Source organism: Thamnophis elegans, chromosome 12 (assembly GCF_009769535.1).
Source record: "Thamnophis elegans isolate rThaEle1 chromosome 12, rThaEle1.pri, whole genome shotgun sequence".
Classification (NCBI taxonomy): Eukaryota; Metazoa; Chordata; class Lepidosauria; order Squamata; family Colubridae; genus Thamnophis; species Thamnophis elegans.
In genome coordinates, this window is record NC_045552.1 from 21,064,668 (window position 1) to 21,076,870 (window position 12,203).

Sequence of the window (12,203 nt, forward strand, 5' to 3'; positions counted from 1 at the left end):
CAAGTCATTTTACAGCAATACAGTAGAAGCCATGTTAAGGCACAACAGGCTGTATCTTAACAGAACACACACACTGAAGGGTATTAGAGGTGTCTAGTATTTTTCCTCCAGAGAGTAAGTCATCTGTGTACCAGGTTTGGTTAAAATTGCTGAAGAAGAAGAAGAAGATTGAGACCTGCCTGTGTCCAGAAGTGGTGTGGCATGGTGATGTGATTATTGTTATTCAAGAATCTCTTAAGACTTTCATGGGCATTGCTCCATGGGTTGCTGGATATAAGAAACAATTCATTCAATTGGGTTGCAGGAACCAGTCGGAAATGTTGCTCTTATATCAGCTTTCCTGTTGCATAACAGGAAGGTGATCAGGACATGAGTAACTGCCTGAAGAACTTCCTGATCAAGGAAACTGCACAAGTGGACCTCTGTTTTTCTCTTCTTTTCTTACCGTTCCTCTCAGGAGCATTTTGTTCTTCCATTTCTGGAAGAAGCCAGTTGGGTTGAGTGATCAAGGCACCAGGCTAGAAACCAGGAGACAGTGAGTTCTAGTCCCACCTTAGGCATGAAAGTTGGCTGGGTGACTTTTGGACCAGTCACTATCCCTCAGCCCAAATCACCTCACAGGGCAGTTGTTCTGAGAAAACTAGGAGGAAGAAGTATTGCCACCTTGAGTTATTTATAAAAAATGATAAAGGCGGGATGAAAATAGATAAATAAACAAGCGTCATGCTAGAAAAGGCTGCTCTAAGATTCATGAGAACATCTGGAAGAGCTGAGGTGACCAAATGAACTCCTCTCTGGTGCCTTTCTCTGGAGCATCTTTAGGTAATTAAAAACTGTCGGCGGCTATAATCCGAGAATAGCACACTTCCCAAAGAGGGAGCATGGCAAAGAACATCATAGGGACTAGTGACAGAAAGCAACCTCTCCAATTCACCTTTTGTAAGTATATTTCTCTGTGTGAGTGATGAAAAGAGAGAGAAAGACAGAGAATCAGGCCCATCAGGGCAGCCATTTTCTGAGAGTACCTGAGATATAGTCCCTACTTGCATCTACTCTGGACAATGGTTCAAAGGTCCTTGTTTTCCTGAATGAGGCTGTGAAAAATTCTCCAAAATGTCAGCTTATCCTCCCCCACTGTTCAACTGAGATTCAGCTTACAGATGAAACTCAGATGCTATTTGGGTCTTGTAGCCTCTACATGACATGCAATGCCCCTCCATCCTCTAGACCAGTGGTTCCCAAATATGGCACCTTTTAAGATGTATGGACTTCAGTTCCCAGAATTCCTCAGCCAATACAGCAGTGTTTCTGCTAAGATGTGTGGAGTTCAATTACCATGCTGGCTAGGGGATTCTGGAAGTTGAAGTCCACACATCTTATGGTTGCTAAGGTTGACCATGATGTTCATCCAATATTAAACAATGTACAACTTCCCTGCAATGTTGATCCCCTGACAATGGTCTAGATCAGTGGTTCCCAACTGGTTTTGTGGGCCATGCCTCCCCTAAGCATCTTTAAAATCCTGATTGCCCCCCACCCCCTATAATTCTCACTTTACTCAAAAAGTGAACTCTACTCACACAGAGGAAACCTAACAGGCCATTAACTTGGTTTAAACAAGGTCCAAATGCCCCCCCATTAAAAATCAAATTGATCCCCTGTGGGGCATGAGAGCCACTGGTCTAGATGACAAGAGAAATAACAAACATTTTTTCTTTTCCTCTGGTCTAGTACATAAATACTAATATCACTTCAGATAAGGACAGATACTAATTAAAATTGAATTGAATTCGGGAGAAAGATGCTGATGTCGCGATGGCATGACATGTGATCTTGGTGCTCCAAGATCACAGTCAATATTTCTGCCACTTGGATGGTCCATTCAGACCTAAATTGTCCCGTAGAGATGGTGATTGAGAAGGGCACCTCCTGCTGATTTCAGGGACACTGCAAAGTCCCTGAAAGATCCAGGAATAGTCTTTATGTCCGGTGACAGAAACGCAGCTAATGAAGCTGCTGAAGTTGGGACAGCTCCGGAACAGGAAGAAAGCGAAAAGAGAAAATGTGTCGATTGGTGAGGAAATTTTATTATTAGAAAAAGAGACTACCCCAAAAAATTAAGTTAAATTAAAATTGAAGACAGAAGACTGTAAGTGGCAAAATTAATCTACATTAAACTTAATGTGTTATCCTGTTTCTAATTTTTTTTTCATGGCTGGAATTTTTGCAAAGGCTCCCTATTTTTTAAACTGAATGGATTAATTCCTTCTTCTTTTTTTCACTTTTGCTTACACCTATGAATTAATTTTTTCCTTCTTTTTTTATAATGCTTGATTGATTGATTGATTGGATTGTTTTTGATCCCCATTTAAGGGTTTTTTTTCCTTTCTTAAGCTTGGAATATAAAGAAGATAATAAGAATAATTATAAAGAGGCTTGTAACAACAGGAGGAAAAGAAGTTACATTGCCACTTAGAGGCTGGATACATTGTTTTTTCTTCTTTCTCTTTGATCACTTGAGATTCAAGGTTGTTGATCACTTGAGACTCAGCTTGTTTACTGAGAGTGATAGAAGGAAGAGCACAAGTTGTTAATACAAGTGCTTTTTGGGAGTTCTATCACTAGCTATTGGAGAGAAGACAACATTTTGACTTGAAATATAATAAATGAATCTGTTTGAAGTTTATTAAAATAGCCTTGAACCCTATAGTGGTGGTGCCTGCAAAATTGGAAGAATGGCTCAGCAGGAAAAAGAAACTGTAATATTGCAAATGATTATGTTTGAAATTCAAAATCTATTAGATGTGACAGAGAGAATTGAAAAGAGATTGAAGAATATGGAATACAAAATAGAAAATTTGGATGGAGAAACTGAGGATGCTTACCAAATGAAGAAAGTGGAGGATAGAGTTCAAAAGATGGAAGGAAAAAATGAGCAAAGAGATAAGAAAACTGTGGATACTGACAACAAAGTGAGCATGGTTGGTAATGGCAAGAGTGGAATATGGAAAGGGGAGATAGATGGACTGGAACTCTACCCCAGACTTCAAAGCAGAGAAGAAGAAAAGAGAGAAAAATTGACGGAGCTAAGGAGAGAAATCTTGACAGAAGCACCAGTGATAACCAAAGATATGCTGATCGAAAGAACAGATGCTGGGTTTCAAGCTTTTATGAGATGCAAAATGAACAACATGTTGCGAAGAGAATTTATACAAGATTTATTAAGAAAGTAACTAGAACATTAATGCTACAAATGGGATATAAGACCGTACTATTACTGAAAAGATACAGGTTGATGCAATGAAAATGTATAATAAAAACTGCTAAATTTAGTTTACTAGTAGTATGTATAAAATGAAGTGACAATAGCTATAGTTAAATAATGATTAATAATGACAACAATGCATTTAGATATATTAGTTTGATAATATGAAATTTTATATAAACAACACATGGAGATTATAAGAGTAGGTTTAAAAGTTTTATCTAGAATATGTTATAAAGATGTATTCTAATTGGATGATCTTAGGATGATTTAATAGAATGTTATCATATAATCCTGTTTTAGATTTTGAATATTATATATAAAAGGATGTAAAAACAATTATAGTCTAATTAAGGTTGATATAATAATTGTGATATACATGAAAATGTGAATTTAAAATATGTGATTTGATATGGAAAGCAGGTGATGACTATGGAAAAGATGCATGGAAATATTGTAACCAACTGACACACTTTCTACAATTTGTAATTTATTTTTATGTTTGTTTATCTTTGTTCAAAAATAAATAAAAATTGTTTTAAAAATAAAATAGAATTGAATTCAAGGCTTCCTCATCAGTTGTAATAAGACTGCCTGCCTGTTGGGCAGATAAATATAAATAAGTAAATAAACAATAAACAATTAAACGTCTCAACACAAAACTAGAGTTGATAACTCTAGGAGCATTTTGATAAACATGCTCGGTCCTTCATGTGGAGTTTTCTTTTCTATTTGGTTTGAGACATTTTGCTGCTTATTGTATTGCTCTTGACTTTATCCCATATTAATAGTCATGCTGCCAAAATGCTGACATATCCCTATCTATGTCCTTCTGAATTGTGCCCACGTGATTGACATTTTACATAAGGTTTCTGTTTATTGCACCAGTTGCTATATAAACATCTAGAAAAAGTTTGCAAACAGCAACAAACCTCAAAACCTGGTCTGTTTCTTTCCTGCTCGTTGTCTGAACCTTGCACTTTGGCCTTACATTAGCCAAGCTGCCTTGTGACCGATTACGGTTCATCAGCAAATGGTCAGGATGTGTGACTATTATTGCAATGCTGGCAATGGGTTGCCATCAACCCACAGGGCGGTCCTTCATTCTTTTCCTCTGCTGGGAAATTGAAATTAAAATGCTGCTTGGGAAACCGAAACCTAAAAATATGGGGGTGGGGGGAGACTGGCTCAATATTTAATAGCTGGGAGGTGCATCATGGAAATGAAGGCAGAACCATCTGCAAAGCTATTGGATATATGACATTAGCCATGCCCACTGTAGATTTTTTTTTTGAGCCCATGTACAGGAGACACCTTTAAGAGGTGTGCCAGCTTCATTTAGTAAGAATAACCTGGTTTTGTTTCCTCTATTGGTTTACAAGGTACCGGTGGATTTTAGTCATTTCCTTTTGGGTTACATAACTTTTTGAGCACAGTGGGGGAAACCAGTAGTTCTCAGTTGGCTTGGGGAAAATATGTTCAGATTTGGTACCTGGGCTGCCTAGAAAACAGTAACTGGTTGGAAACGTCAGTTCTGGGGATAATGGTTGGGCGGATTCGCAAGGCATTGGGCCAGAGGTTGTTCGCTGTAGAATGTATTTTCTTACCAGAGCTTCTGTTTTTTTAATTGCAGGTGCATTAACAGCAATGTTGGGTGAGAAATAAGACAAATTAATTTAATTGTAATTAATTAATTAATTTTCTAGTCATAAACATGTTGTCAACCTTTGTAATTACAACAGCTGGGTTCACTTGGCAATGTAAAAGAGAGACATACGATTATTAACACCATCCTTGGTAGGGGTGTTTGAGTATGAGAAATGTGTGTGAGAGAGAGGGGGGAGGAGAGGGAGGGAGAGAGAGAGAGAGAAAATGAGAATGGCAACTGCATGCACATCATCATAGCCTAACTATGGAGGGAAAAGGGATGGGAGAAATGTGGGAAAAAGAAAGAAAAGGTGTTGACCTCTGACTCCCTTTCATGCAGTAGAATAAGATAATATCAGACCAACTAATATTAACTTTTTACTTTTACATAGTAATATAAACTAGCCATTTCTATAACAACAAACCTATTAATCAAAGTTTCATTTTTTCCCAACCTCAAGCACAAAGTCCAGAAATTCAATCTTTCCTTTACAACGTTGGAAAGTGTTCAACTTGATTCCCCCTGGCAATACATGTCTTTTACTTGAAGTTTAATTTATATGTCAAAAATCTGACTGGTGCATATCTATTTCCTTAGGGTGGCAAATAGGGGCTGCCATTGGACTTGGTAAGTTGTTTCTCTTTGTAGTGTCAAATTTGTGAGTTCGCAGGGCAAACAAGATGTTTTGTTTGTGGGGGGGAGAACTCTAGATTTTGGGACTCTTTCTAGTGCTGATGGAACTTGAGTATGTTCTTCCATTTTTTTCCCCTAGCTTTTAAGAAGCACATGCACCAAGAACCTGTAATGCCCAAGTAATTTTTGTTTTAACAAAAATGGTTTCAGGATCCATAGGGAAGTCTGAAGCTTCAGTAATCAGTGTTGAAACAGTTATAAAAGTGTGAAAAATGGTCATGCCAATTTTCACTGCCATTTTAACTTTCGTCACTAACAAAATGGTTGTTAAGTTGAGGACTGCCTGGTATCAGTTCCATTTTACCCAAACGGATTTCTGTATTCTATGCAGTGTGATACATTAATGACAACGTGTCATTAGTGTTCACAGATACAACACTGAGAAGCAGCTTTTTTTGTTGAAAGATTAGTTTGCCCCCTTCCGTGAGTAAAGCCACTACTAGGTGAGGTTCAGAGATGGGTTCCTACCAGTTTGAAGCAGCAGCGACTCAAGCTGGCCACGGCCCCGAACTGGTTCCCCAGTTGCCGCCGTCACCGCCATCTTTTTTTTTTAGTTCTGCGCATGCGCAGAACAATTTCAATTGAATTGCGCATGCGCACGAGCGAACCGGCAATAACGCTGGCTGAAACCAACCCCTGGTTACGTTGTAGCTGTTTCTGTTTTGACCTTAAGGGATATACAGGCAGGTGAAGTAATTTAGAAAGCCAATGTATTGGTTAAAATACTGGATTGCTTTAAGGAGACATATATTCACTTGAACTGTGCAGCTGATTGAAGGACTCTGGTGAGAAATAAGGTGTGGAGAGAAAAATTGCTAGACAATGCATAAATAAACAAGGGATATGAATTTACTTCAGATCTAGGTTAGGTAACTAACAGCATGCCTTTCAGGAGTTGCCGTCATCAGTGCTCCGCTGGTACTGACCGGTATGGGATTCACGGGTGCTGGTATTGCTGGTGGATCGCTGGCAGCGAAGATGATGTCAGCTGCAGCCATAGCCAATGGTGGTGGTGTGGCCTCTGGAAGCTTAGTTGCCATCGGGCAATCAGCTGGTCAGTATCGCTTTTCAGTTTTTTGCTATCTTGCCACAAAACCTGTAGTGGCTAAGCCAGAGGTGTCAAACTCAAGGCCTGGGGGCTGGATCTGTTCTGTGGGCAAGGGTGAAATGCTACTGGTTCGGGCGGGTTCGCCCAAATCGCGAATAAAAAATGCTACTGGTTCGCAGAACCGGTAGTAAAACATACTAAAAATAGTTTTTTTTAAAAAAAGTTCCAATGATTGCACATCGTACAGCTGATCTTTGGAACTTTTTCTTTTACTTTTTAAGCATTTTTTTCTACAAGTTCTCCAAAAACACGGGGTGGGGGTCCGTTTTTGCTCCCAGCAGGTTTTCCTGAAGCCTGCTAGGCCAAAAACGGGGGTAGGGAGCGCTGAGAAAGAAAGAAAGAAAGAAAGAAAGAGAGAGAGAGAGAGAGAGAGAGAGAGAAAGAAAGAAAGAAGGGAGAAAGAAAGAAAAAGAAAGAAAAAGAAAGAGAGGGAGGGAGGGAGGGAGGGAGGGAAAAAGGAGAAGAAAGAAGGACTACAAATCTGGCACTAGGCGCAGCTTCAGAGGATAATCCAGGGCTGGAAGGGACCTAGAGGTCATTGAGTCCAACCCTGTGCCAGCAGGACATTGTTAAAGTGAGTTTCTGTCTTTTGATCCCCCAGTTACATGACTACATAGCCACGCCCACCAGTCACAGGATCCCACCAAGCCACACCCACCAAGCCCTGCCCACAGAACCAGTAGTAAAAAAAATTAGATTTCACCACTGCCTGTGGGGTACTTAGTTCTGGCCCATGGAACCATCCTGGTTCCCAAGCTCCGTTTTCAGCTGCCACGGCCTCTTGCAACCCAATGCCAGTGAAAAACGACCTGGCAGAGTGCTCAGGCCACCACAGGCACCCCTCACAGGAGTGACATCGAGCTGGCCATGGCTACCCTGGTCCCCTGAGGTCAAATACAACCCTGATATGTCCCTCAATGAAATCAGGTTTGATACCCCTGGGCTAAGCCATTTATTATGCCGTAGCATTTTGCAGATTATTGTCCCATTTCCTCAAAGGCCTAAGTTGTGATTTGGGGGGGGGGGGGGAATGGATACCTATAATATACTTGTGGGAAGGTGTCAACAGGAACATAAAAATGAATTTTAATGCTTTGGGTGGTTTTAATAAGAAGAAAAGTCAGCCTGGTATGGTGCAACATGCCATTTTCTCTCGTGGGATCATCGTCTTCTTTTAATGACCCCATAATCCCTTGTGGGGTGGATTGTAGGCAACTGAATGGATCTAGCAGAGTGTTCACTGCCCGGATGCCCTCCCTGTCATCAACGAGGAGTTTTCTTCAGCAGATATATTCTCATTGTGCCCAGAGAGAGAAATATCTGCCTCTATCTAGGATCGAACTCACAGCCTTCTCATTGTGAGGCGAGCACTCCACCTCTAAGCCACCACACCTTTTCTCTCATGGAGGGGAAATCTGCTTTCCCAGAACCACATGTGATTCCCCCCCCCCCATACACACACAACACTTGTTGTGGAGAGTTAGCTGACTTTGCGTAATTGGCATAAGTGGACAACAGTTTCTTATTGTTCCCTGGTGGGAAAACCTGATGTAAGTCCTAAAATGGCAACCGATGGATTGATCTCTGCCTTCAAAACAGTCCTGACTCCTGGTGACTACCTGGCAAGTCCTTGCAGTTTTGTAGGCAATAGTTATCAGCAGCCCAAAACTGCCAGTATGCATTCTGTTTCCTGAATAGGGAGGCTGCACACTTGGTTACTCCTGTCCTGGTCATCTCCTACTATATTTGGACTATTGCAATGCATTCTACAAAGGGACGTGGTGGCTCAGTGTCTCAGTTCGAATCCCTAGCACCGCATAACAGAGTGAGCTCTCCTTACTTGACCCAGCTTCTGCCAATCTAGCAGTTCCAAAGCACGTAAAAAATGCAAGTAGAAAAATAGGGACCACCTTTGGTGGGAAGGTAACAGCATTCCATGCACCTTTGGCATGCCGGCCACATGACCACAGAGACATCTTCAGACAGCGCTAGCTCTTTGGCTTTGAAACAGAGATGAGCATCACCTCCTAGAGTTGGGAACGACTGGCACATATGTGCGAGGGGAACCTTTACCTTTTAATGCATTCTACACAGGGATGTCTTTGAGAGTATATGGAAGCTTCAGCTGGTGCAGAATGCAACCATGTGGGTTGACATGTAGCACCTTTGCTCCACAAACTGCAATGGGTTCCAGTTTCTCTCCAAGCCCAATTCAAGATATCAGTTATAGCCTTTAAAGCTCCTCATGACCCGGAGCCAAGCTATCTACGAAACCATCTTTGTCCCATCTGCCTGTCCCATCCAGTCAGGCAGAGAAGGTATGTTGCAGACCCTGTCAGTTAAAGAATTCCGACTTGCAGGGTTTAGGAAGACAGCTTTCTCTGTCATTGCCCCCGCCCTATGGAATAGGTGAGACTGGCCTCCAATCTGCGATCTTGCACAAGGAGCCCAGGAAGGAGCTCCTCTTGAGAGTCAATGTTTTAAGTTGCCTCTTTTACATTTTTAACTTTTTATGAATTGTTGTTATATTTTATTGTATACTGCCCCGTGTCCCTCTTTGAGGAAGATGGCCAGTTTAAAAATGCAATAAACAAAATAAAATATTTTGGGGAGACGTGGTTTGCCATGGCTGCCTTCTTTTAGGGCTAAGAAAGGGACTGGCTCAAAGACTTAAATCAGGAGTCCCCCATTTCTGTCTCAGTACCTTAACTATCCCACTGGCTCTTTAAACGGATCAAGAACAAGGACTCAGAGGTTCCTAGCCAGCTATTTTGGTACATCCACCCTTCTCCGGTATGTAACTTTCAAATAAGGATATCCGCAAAATAGAGAAAATGTTCTATTAGAACCTAGAACAAAAGTCTGAGCTGTGGGCGTACTGTCAACCTGCTCCATGCCAGTCATAATTGGGCAGAAACAAAGCCAGGTGTCTCATAGAACAGCCAAAACAAACTAAAAATAGTTTGGGGTATTTTGGCCAAAGAAAAAACTGAGATTCAGAACCCTGTTAGTAGTACCGGGATATAAAAGACAATTAACGAAGTTTTAAACATGCTTGGGACAAACACATGTGCATCATCTGATAAAAATGAAAAATTAAATAATAAAATATACAGATCAAATCACCCAGTGCAAAGTAGCTTTTTTGGGGGGGGGGGGTGTTAAATATAGCACGTGACATACTGCATCAAAAATGCTCCAGGAATGAATAGACTGTATGGCTGTATTTTAACAGGTGGGCATATAATCTTTTGCATTTTAAAATGTGTTCTGAACAACAAAACAACAACAATGAACTTTGAAATGAAAATAAAGCATTTAATGTACACTGTGTATGTTTGTGTGTGTGTGAAAATCTATAGCAACCAATAATTTCCTGGGTGCACATACAAGTACTTAAACGGGCAATAAATAAGGTTAATGTGTAATTGTACTGTTTACATTTACACTACTTCTGTATATATATATGTGTGTGTAGCTTATTTTCCCTAGCTCAATTTGCATAAGATCTAACTATTAAGTCTCCAAGACATCACATGATTGTTTTCAGAAACTTGTAGAACATTTGATAATTTGTTTTTCATCTTTCTAATTCTGTTACGTTTTTCACCCTAGGGGCAGCAGGCCTTTCTATCACTACCAAAGCTGTGATAACAGCCGTTGGAGCAGCACTGGGATCACTGTGAAGTTCACGAAATCATTGAGAAGAATAGCACTTAAATACATACCTGTGAACTAAGAAGCTTATTTGCTACTAACCAATAATTGATTTATCTCAATCATAATCTGAATAAAATAATTTCACAAATCTCTTCTTTCTGTTGGCTGCTTATACATACATAACGCTCCTAGCACTTAAATAAAGAAGCATTTGACTTCAATTCCATTGATATTAAAGGGGGTTTGCTAAAAGGTGGAAATACACCACGTAAATAAAGAATGGAAGAGAGATAAACAGAGGAAAAGAGGGAGAAAGGAGACAGGAGAGAGAGGGAAGTAGAAGGGAGGGAAAGAGCAGGAGAAAGGGAAGGTGTGGAAAGAGAGGAGAGGAAAGGGAGAGAGCAAGGGGAAGTAGAGAAGAGAGAGAGGACAGAGGGAAGAAGAAGGTAGGGAGGAGAAGAGAAGGACAGGAGGAAAGCTGAAGATGAAATAGACTATAATATGGTGTATGGAAAGCAGAAGAGCAAATAAAAATTGAAGAGGCTTAATGGGAAAAAGAATTGATATACTATTGAATACTTTTAAAATGTTTGTTAAGATATATAGGTTTATTTTGGATTATATTATATGTATGTTAAAAAAAACTTTTTTCTCAAAAAAAAGAAGAAGCATTTGACACTCAAGGGTGGGAATGTTTTTTTTTTTGGAATTGCAGGTATTTGAAATAGGAAAATCTTGGGTGTATTGGGTTAGGGTTAGGGTAGGTGGGTTCCTACCGGTTTGGCTGAACCGGGTTCGGCTGAACCAGCAGCAACCCAGGTTGGACATGCTTCCGAACCAGTTCCCTGCTCGCCAATGTTGCCACCGCCATCTTGTTTTTTAGTTCTGCGTATGCACAGGACAATTTCCATCCTCCGAATCCCATCTGCCAGTCAATGCCGACTGGCGACCACACGGAGGAGAGCCTTTTCTGTTGCTGCTCCGACCCTGTGGAACGAGCTCCCCATGGAGATCCGTACCCTCACCACTATCCAGACCTTCCGCGCAGCCCTCAAGATCTGGCTCTCCCAGCAGGCCTGGGGATAGGCTTCCAATTCACCCGCCCGAGTGTTTGATTGTTGAATGAAAGTTGTGTTTTACTATTTTTTCTTTGTTCACATATTGTTTTGTTTTTGACCTTGCACCCCCCCTCCCCCCCCCTGTGGTTGTAAGCCGCCCTGAGTCCCCTCAGGGAAAAGGGCGGCATATAAATCCCAATAAACTACAAACTACAAACTACATTGAACTGCGCATGCACGCACAATGCGCATCCAGCGCATAGCCAAGCAAACCAGCGGTAATACCAGGCAGAACCCACCCCTGGAGAAATAGTGCATCTTGGTTATGTTGTGGTTTATTTACATTGAGATATTGGGATCCTCTCAGGACTTTAAAATGAATTTTGTTGCAATTAAGAGTTGAGATGTGAAATGCTGAGTGTTACGTTAATTATTGTCAAAATCCTAGAACTTTGCATACACCTTTTGCTGATAACTGAATTACAGATGTTATTTATTTGATTTCCCTGTTTATTAAATAATTACTTTGTTAAACTTATATAGCCGCCTAATTTACACACAATGACTCCAGGCAACGTAACTCCAGGCAATGTAAGCTGGCCAGAGTTACCTTGAGGTAAGATGGGCAGCCAATAAATTTGATAAATGGATAGATTAGGATAGATAGATAGATGATAGATAGATAGATAGATAGATAGATAGATAGATAGATAGATAGATAGATAGACAGACAGACAGACAGACAGACAGACAAACAGACAGACAGACAGA

The 12,203-nt window shown here is 40.6% G+C and overlaps 1 long non-coding RNA gene across 1 annotated transcript; it reads left to right on the top strand.

The window, feature by feature from the left end:
• The first annotated feature begins 3,984 nt into the window (after nt 1–3,984).
• On the top strand, nt 3,985–10,526 carry LOC116515289. The gene is made up of 5 exons (XR_004256233.1): nt 3,985–4,647; nt 4,899–4,919; nt 5,511–5,540; nt 6,499–6,660; nt 10,330–10,526. It is a non-coding gene; the product is annotated as an uncharacterized LOC116515289 (long non-coding RNA).
• The last annotated feature ends 1,677 nt before the right edge of the window (nt 10,527–12,203 follow it).